Here is an 8,701-nt window from a genome sequence, read left to right as displayed (position 1 = left end):
AGGATTATCTAAATCTCCTTCAAGATGAAAAACAAATCAAACATAATTTACAAGGACTAGAATTATTTGTGTTTTTGCAAGGATGAAAATAAAAAAATTGCAACAACTAGAAAGCTATTTAAACCTCCAAAATGTGACTTTTTTATTATAAATATTTAAACCTTTAATATAAATACTATTCAACAGAATATTTTTTATGAAATTTTTAAATTTATTTTATATGAATTTCAAGTAAAAGTGATTTTATAAAATTTCAAAAAGTATAAATAAATAAATAAAAGTTAATGCAAATAGTTATATAAATTTATCATTCAATTAATATAATAATAATAAATTCTTATATAATATCAAGCATATTATTATTATTATTATTATTATTATTATTATTATTATATTCAATATTTTAAGAAAAATTAAATATTATGTTTACAAAGTAACACTATTTTTATATTTTTATGATTATATACACTAATGTAAATTATAGAACATAAATTTTTATAAATAAAAGAAGTTAAAAGGTAATATAATATTAATTTTAGAGTAGTCATTTCAAAAAAAAAAAAAAGTTGTGTGTAAGTAAAAGAAAAAAGAAAGTGAGAGGGAGAAAAGATGAAGTTTTTTTGGGTCTTGAGTTAGACCAAAGGTGTCTTCAACTCATTATTTCAATTGCGATTCGTGACTATTGTTGATCTAAGAGAATTTTGCAAATGAAAGAAATCGAACACGGTTTTACTTGCTAAATAGATTGTTCTTCCTACATGTAAATACAATCAGACTTTACATTATTACACCAATCCTATGTGTTAGGGAAAAGGTGAAACGAAATAAAAGTGAGAATATAAAAGTGAATGAAAAAAGAAAATAAGTTAAAAGGAAAGAGAGAAATTTTATAGAGATTTTGTTTTTCCAAAATTTGCCCTATGTCCTTAGATGGACCAAAATTTCTAATATTATTAGTAGTAGATAAATAATCATAATCATTTATGAATAAATTAAAGCAATAATAACATATTTTAATATAATATTGAGCATATTATTATTATTATTATTATTATTATTAGATATTTCAAGTAAAAATAAATAAAGGAATAGTTATTATGAAAAATATTGTGTAAGTTAAAAATTAATGGTAGTAAAAAGAAATCTAAATACAAAAAAGGAAAAAAAGAAAAGAAAGAAAGAAAAATTTAAAATTGTTAAAAAAGAAAGAAAAGCAAGTATAAAAAAAGGGAAAACATAAAAAGGAAAATGGAAAAGGAAAAAATATAAAAAGAAAAAATAAAAAGGAAGAAAGAGAAAAAAAATTAGAAAAGGAAGAAAGAGAAAATTGGCAGGAGAAATTTGAATTTGAAAAAGTAAAAGTAATAAAAGGAATTTGTTAAAAGACAAAAGAACAAAATAAATGTACATTTGTCGTTAAATTAAGAATAGTCAATTTTGTAAATTTTCTAGCCTAAAGATTGTATATAATGATATTAGATTTCTTTCGCAAAAGGCTAGAACTTCTACGATTTTTGAATAAACTAGTCTGCAACCCGTGCGTACACACGGGTCGTTTGATTAGTTAAATTGTAATAATTTAAGTATAATTGAAGATTAAATAGATATATATGTATAATATTGGTCAAAGAGATATTGTTCAGAGCAAACGATTAACAAAATATAATAACATGTAAAAAGAAAATTATTCCCACTTCCTCTGTTTTCTAATCACGATCTCCCAAAATTTTTCATGCGTTCGGTAATAGAATGATACTTCGTCTCCATGATGAAAGTCATTTTCCTTGAGGAACTTATACCATGGTCGGACAATGCTTTTATCTTTAATGCTGACATCGAGGGTAACCACCTTCCATTGTAGAGGAGGTCCATGCTTTCTTAAAATTGTCATGTGATTACCACATTCATTCAGATGTTTTGCTGCATGGAATGAGATTTCCTGCATATTATTTATACAAATTAATAATGGGATTGAAATTGTCATAATAATGCAAATTAATGTAATTGCAAGTTACCAGTGGATGAGGAGCACCCAGGATACATTGAGTTATTTCTTCTGTTGAGATGTGTTGACGGGAATGAAGTAGTGGTTTGGCACATGTCTGTTGATCGAGTGGAGGAGTGAAGTGTACATCAAAGATGGAGATATCATCGCAGACAAAGAAGTTGATGATGATGGACTCATAGATCTTTAAATCTGCTCTGAAGTCTGTGAGTCCATCTGCCAAAAAAAATCTGCCTCGGTGTTGTTGGAGTTGTATTTGGTAGGTTGCTCCATTATATCTTAACTGGACGGATTCTGGGTAATTTGGTGTCTATTTTTGATGGTAGAATGACGGTATTTCTATGAAAGTCTGGAGGTAAATTTTGGAAGACTGAGTGGTTATATATTGTATGATAAGTAAGGGAAAAAATGTAATTTTTTGTATTTTAAAGTATAACCTGGTCATTGTGAAAAGCTGCTTTGAATTGCATGATTGAGGGTGGCCTTATGATCGGGTATTTCATCTGCATCAAGACAGGATTTAGAAATGTAGAAATTTAAAGAGAAGAAAGCATGGGTTAAAAGAGATGAAGTTTTAAAGAAAGGGTGCTTACTCTGCTTGAGGCAGTGGAGGATGTCATACTCATTTTGGTGTTATTCTGAAGTGAAAGTATGGTGATAAGATGTTGAGATGAAGTTTGCAGGGGAACGTGTAAGATGGTTTAGTAGTTGGGTGGAGTTTATTAATTGATTGATCTTCCCCATGGTATAAGTGGCGGTAGGTATTTGTTGGGAACGGTGCAACTCAATTGTTGCTTTTGGAATGTGAAAGTTAGTGGTGATGTGAGGAGTCTGAAGGTGAATAGTTGTGGAAGTAAGCGAAGAGGTTTTTGTGAATGGTTTCAGACGTTTCGCATTTATGGCGTGCATGTAATAGCTGGGCCTTAAGTGGGTAAATTTTTTGTATGAGGTATTTGGGTTAATGGGTTAATTTGATTTATTGGAAAAGTTAATTAATGGGTTAATCATGTAATAACATAATATTGCGTAATTGGTAATTGAATTTCTCGATGCTTATTTTGTTATTAGTAAAGCGACGTATATATGTGTGTGTGTGTGTGTGTGTGTGTGTGTGTGTGTGTGTGTGTGTGTGTGTGTGAAGCTGGCCATGTTTGATTAAGGAGGCAGTTTTTTTAAAATTATTGATTGGTTGCTGTTATTGTTGGTCAATTCTTAGTGTTTAAAATCAATGGAATTGTGCTGAAGATTCTAATAAGTTAAATTATATTATATAGTCATAATCAAATATTAAAGAAGTCATTACAAAAGAATAGCAATGTTTCGGAAATCATTACAAAAGAATAGAACCTGATATTAAAGAAGTCAAATTAATCTTTTAATGTTTCTGAACACCTCTTTGAATACTACATTAGTAGTGGAATTCATACTTTTCTTCTTATTATCATGAATCAAAATTTTTAATTCTTTTGCTGAGTTGACCCTTGATAATGCAACTTATAATTGGCCATGAGTGAAAACAGGTTTTGGCAAATAAAGTCCAACCATGGATAACAATAGTCCTTGTGACTTGTTAATTGTCATTGCATAAGAAAGCATAATCAGAAATTGTCTTCTCAAAAGTTTAAAAGGCCATGGTGATTGTGAAGGGGACATTAACATTCTTGGAATATAAACAGTGAGGCCAATGTTTTTGCCTGAAATAATTTCAGCTGCAATTACATGTTTTGTCATTTTTGTTACTACTAATCTAGTACCATTACACATACCTTGATTTTGGTCGAGGTTCCTTAAGAGCATTATAGGACTTCCAATTTTAAGCTTGATAGAATGAGTTGGCAAACCGGATGTGGTCAATGAATTAAGGAATTCAGTAGTAATTGATTGGAAATGTGAATCTTCACTGGTTTCTGATTTGTCAACGGAATCAGAGCTTAGATATTCCATGTGGTCACCTATGGTTTGCAAAATTCCAATTTCAGTGGTCATATTTTTGACTGAAGAAATGCTAATTAAATAACTAATGAGATAATTACCTGGAATGAAGGGTAGTACATAATCATTGATCTATTCTACTGTTTCATTTTTTGAAGCTAATATTGCCCTGGATTTGAAGAATTGAGGATTATTGTGGTGCTGATCTAAGTCTGGGAATGTTGATTTGACTATAGCACTGATTGGATCATCATATTCAGTAATGAGTAAGTGGGTAGGAATTTCAATTGTAGCATAACCATCATTTTCATGACCTATAATTCCATCTCCAATGTCCAGAATCCATTTAGCAAATGTGGAAGTTTCTTGTTCATCAACTGATTCTAGATTGTCGTGTAAGCGCATGTTTTTTGTCAGGGTTAATATTTCACACGAATCCCATAGATAGGATGAATTGATTGTTGCATTTATAATGTCTGAGCGGCTTCCTCTTGGGATGACTGGTAGTATTTGGCAAAAATCTCCACCGAATACTATAACTTTGCCTCCAAAGATTTGATTTGAGTTTGATCTATTTGTGATAATGTCTCTTAAACTTTGATCAAGTGCTTTAAAACAAAATTTGTGGGCCATTGGTGCTTCATCCCAAATTATTAGACTTGTCTGGTTCAACAATTCTGCTAATTGGGTCCCTTGTGGATATTGCATGTTGAGTCTTCAAAAATTGGTACAAGAATCTTAAATCTGGAATGTGCAGTTCTGCCTCCTGGTAATAATAGAGAAGCTATGCCGCTAGAAGCAACTATAATAACAATTTGATTGTCTGCTCTCAATGAACTTGTTAATGTTCTCCATATGAATGTTTTTCTTGTGCCTCCAAATCCGTATAGGAAAAACATCTCATCTTCATTGTTGTTGACAACTTGGATAATTCTATTGTAAATTGTTTTTTGTTCATCTGCATTCATAGGTAAGGTAATGTTATATAGAAATGAAGAATAATTTTGTTGTTGATGGAAACAACTAAATGAGGGTAGATTGCCTGTTAGGAATAGAAAATTAACAACATCAATACAATTTATAATTCCTGATGAGCATCTTTTAGTAAGATGTTAACTGTTATCAATATAATTTATAATATATGAATAGGTAGATTTCCTGTCATGGATGCAAAAAGATGCTTAAATTCTGATCTGGTTGCATCATGGTTGTAATCAAGCTCTGATAATACCAAGCTGTTCTGTAGGTAGGATGTCAGATTGCTATCCTGAGGATATGGCATTGTAGGATAGTCTTTCAATGATCTTTGGTTTATGTGCAATAGTTGTTCAATTTCAATCAATGTCAAATTTCTAAGAGTATCATCATTGATCTGCAATTCTAAGAAATAAAAAGCAAGTTGTTAGTGAATGATTATGACCACTGGTGTGCAACATAAAAACAGTCACGACCTACCTGAGTTCATTGTTGATTTGCTATGTTGATATGCAATGTCATTAGCCAGCCAATGCCAACATTGGTTCCAAACTTCTTCAGGTTTGCTCATGGTACCTATTAATAGGATTAATACAAACAATTTCCTTAGATAATTAGTTGTGCCCCAGTCCTTAGCCTCTTTGATTGCTTCAACATATTCTCTGTCATCTTGTAAAAAACCCATGGCAAAACATGCTTCTCTATATGTTGCATATTGGATATTTGCAACAGTTCTGATATCCTTAAATGAAGTAGGTCCTTTGCAGCTACCAAGCATCATTATTAAATAAAACAATTCTCGTGTTGTTGGTGGCACCCATATGAGTCTTCCAATGGTATATCCTTTTTTCTGAGTTGCCATGATCTGTTTCTTTTATTATATACAAACTTTGACACAAATTGTGAATAAGTAAGACTCTTGCCTTCAGCAAAACATTTATTGGTGTTCATCCAAGCTAGAAATTTTGAATATGAAATAGTTGGCTTGGATAGAACATCATCTATATCATCATGATCTTCATAAAGAACACTGTGTTGATCTGGAAGATGAAAATACAATCTCTCAATAGCAGGCTTTCTCCCGTGGATTGGAAAAGCAAATATTCTCCAAGCAGCTTCACAGGGAGAAATGTATCTGCCATATAGATTGATCAGTAAAAGTAATAGTGAGCAAATAAATTATGCAGGTTAAGATAAAATTACCTGCAATCTAGATATTCTTTAAGTTCTTCATTTTGAATGTTAACATTTTGAGTTGTGTCATTGCTATTACAAACCATAATAGTAGTCACTCTGTCATAGCCTTTGTTTATGTATTTAAATAAATATTTGATTGAAGTACTTTGGTTACACGATTCAATATTTATACGTGCCTGATATTTTTTCAGTAATTTTGGATTGTAAGGTACTATGTATCTATTATCAATGATAACACCATTCTTTGAAATTGAATGACCATTGTTTCTTTTGCGATAGACTGGGTAACCATTTGAATCCAAAAGAGTCCGAGGCTAAAATTGTTTAGGATAAAAGCGACTACATTTGCCTTCTTTCATACATGGAGAGTTAGGTTGTAAAATTCCACATGGGCCATGTATCATATGGTTTTGCACCAATCTGTACAGTTCTGGGTCATCTTCATGGGAAGGTATTTCTGCTGATATTATCTGGTCAATGTCAGTTGAAGATGGATATTTATTGTCTAGGTGTAGAAATAACAATAAATGGACGTGAGGAAGTCCTCGCTTTTGGAATTCTATAGTATGCATATCTGCGATTGGTAAATGATAGTGTTAATATGGAAAGTAAAATTTTGTATTTCATATCTGTAAGAGTATCAGTCAAATAGTAAGATTTTAGAAATTAATATATGTATTACAGAATAAAGAAAAGTGGGAAAATGATAAACTTATATTTGAGTTGAAGAATAAAAATTATAGTTAACTTACATGCAACTACTTTTCCGAGTAACTGACCCTTTGTTAAGTCTGAGAGCATTTGTTCATATTTCAATCTGAAAATTCATGATACAATGTCTGGTCTGTCTGTTGGCTTGAGATTCAAAGGGGAAAGTAATCTATGAATTTCAGGCCAATTTGGATTACTGGTTAGAGTAATAAAAAGATTTGGGAAACCAACATGACTGCATATTGCCATACCATCAAAGTAAAGTTGATCCATATAACGTGGGCTCCCAACAAACGTTGAAGGTAAGATGACTCTTTTCCCTTTGGTTAAGCCTTTAGCTATTCCAGTATCCAATGAATTTTGTAAGCTACAATACTTGTCAACTCTAAGTTTCTTTTGGTTGTTTCTGATGTAGCTAAGTCTTTTAGATTCAACCATGGTATAACCTTCAACAATGAATTGTTGAAATAATTTTCGAGAATGCAATAAAGTCTCTGCTTCATTTGACCTGGAATGAAGTCTATAAGCAAACCACTCTCTCATTGTCAGACGATTTCACTTTCTTTTTTTGTTGGATGAAGTAGAACGGTGAAGTATGTCAGCTCTATATCCATCTTCTCCATAAGGAAAGAGTAGACGGTACTGTAGTGGTAGATAGCTAGGATGCAGTTCATGGATTCTTTGTAATTCTCCATTTTGAGTTTCAACAATAATATCTCTTTTTGAGCTTGGATGAAAATTGCCAACAATAAGTGCAGCAATTTCGGGAACATTTGGCATATTATATACATGACCATCTTTTCCCCGAGCAACTATCAGTTGCAATTTGATATTATTGGCTTCATCATTTTCCAATCTATCCCTGACTATTCTAAAACTTTTAGCATGAGAATTGTGTTCATCCAGCATGTGAGTTAAACTTGAGACAATATGGCCCTGAATTCTAGAATATTGACTGAAAAAAACAATATTAAAAGATATTCATAACTGCAACAAAGTATTGTGGGTGAATGAATAATTTTCTCAGTAATAGAAATAAAAGCACTTCTACCTCATGGCATTAATTCTATTTTGCACTTCATTTTCTGTGTCAAAGATATATAGCTGTGCAAATTTGAGTTTTTTTCCAGACATTGATAATAGACTGCCTATTCTGTGGCATGGTTGGCCCTGTATTCTAATTGTAGGAGGTCCTCTCGAATCATTAATTGTTTTGTCTAGCTTAATACCAGCAGAAGTAAAGGCAAACATCATGTTGTATGCTCGTAAGTTATGTTGATAATTTTTAATATCAATTGTATTATCATCAAACAGAAGTTGTTGGAGATATTGGGGTGGATTTTGTAATAATGGTAGTTCAACTTTGCCATCTCCACAACATAAGCTGAACCTTGGACTCCCATAATTTTTATCTTTTGATATTCTTTCATCATACCACATTTGTGCATTACAATATTTACATTGCATGAGTTGATCACCAAGATCAGAATATCCTGAAATTGTTTAATACCATAGTACAATATGATGATAACAATTGTGAATATTAATTTAAGAGCATGTGCACTGATATCTGAAATTATAAATCATAATTATAGTTATTACCTTCAGTGTTGATTACAGGTTGATTAGTTGGAGATTGACAATCCTCATAGGCAGTTAAAAAATTAGAGCCCGAACCTACAAAAATTAGAATTAGATATGATAGCAATATTTGAACCATAGCAAAAAAGAGCAAGAAACATTCTTTTTGCAGTACCTTGTGTGGATTCAGAATTTACACTTTCTGATGAATCAGACACAATGACAAAAAAGTAGAGAGGAAACAAAAGAAAATGTGATTAAGCAAGCTTAGTAAATTGATTTCTTGCAGAACATGCTATA

This window comes from Glycine max, chromosome 10 (assembly GCF_000004515.6).
Source record: "Glycine max cultivar Williams 82 chromosome 10, Glycine_max_v4.0, whole genome shotgun sequence".
In the NCBI taxonomy this organism is placed as follows: Eukaryota; Viridiplantae; Streptophyta; class Magnoliopsida; order Fabales; family Fabaceae; genus Glycine; species Glycine max.
Note: the sequence above shows the minus strand (reverse complement) of the source record.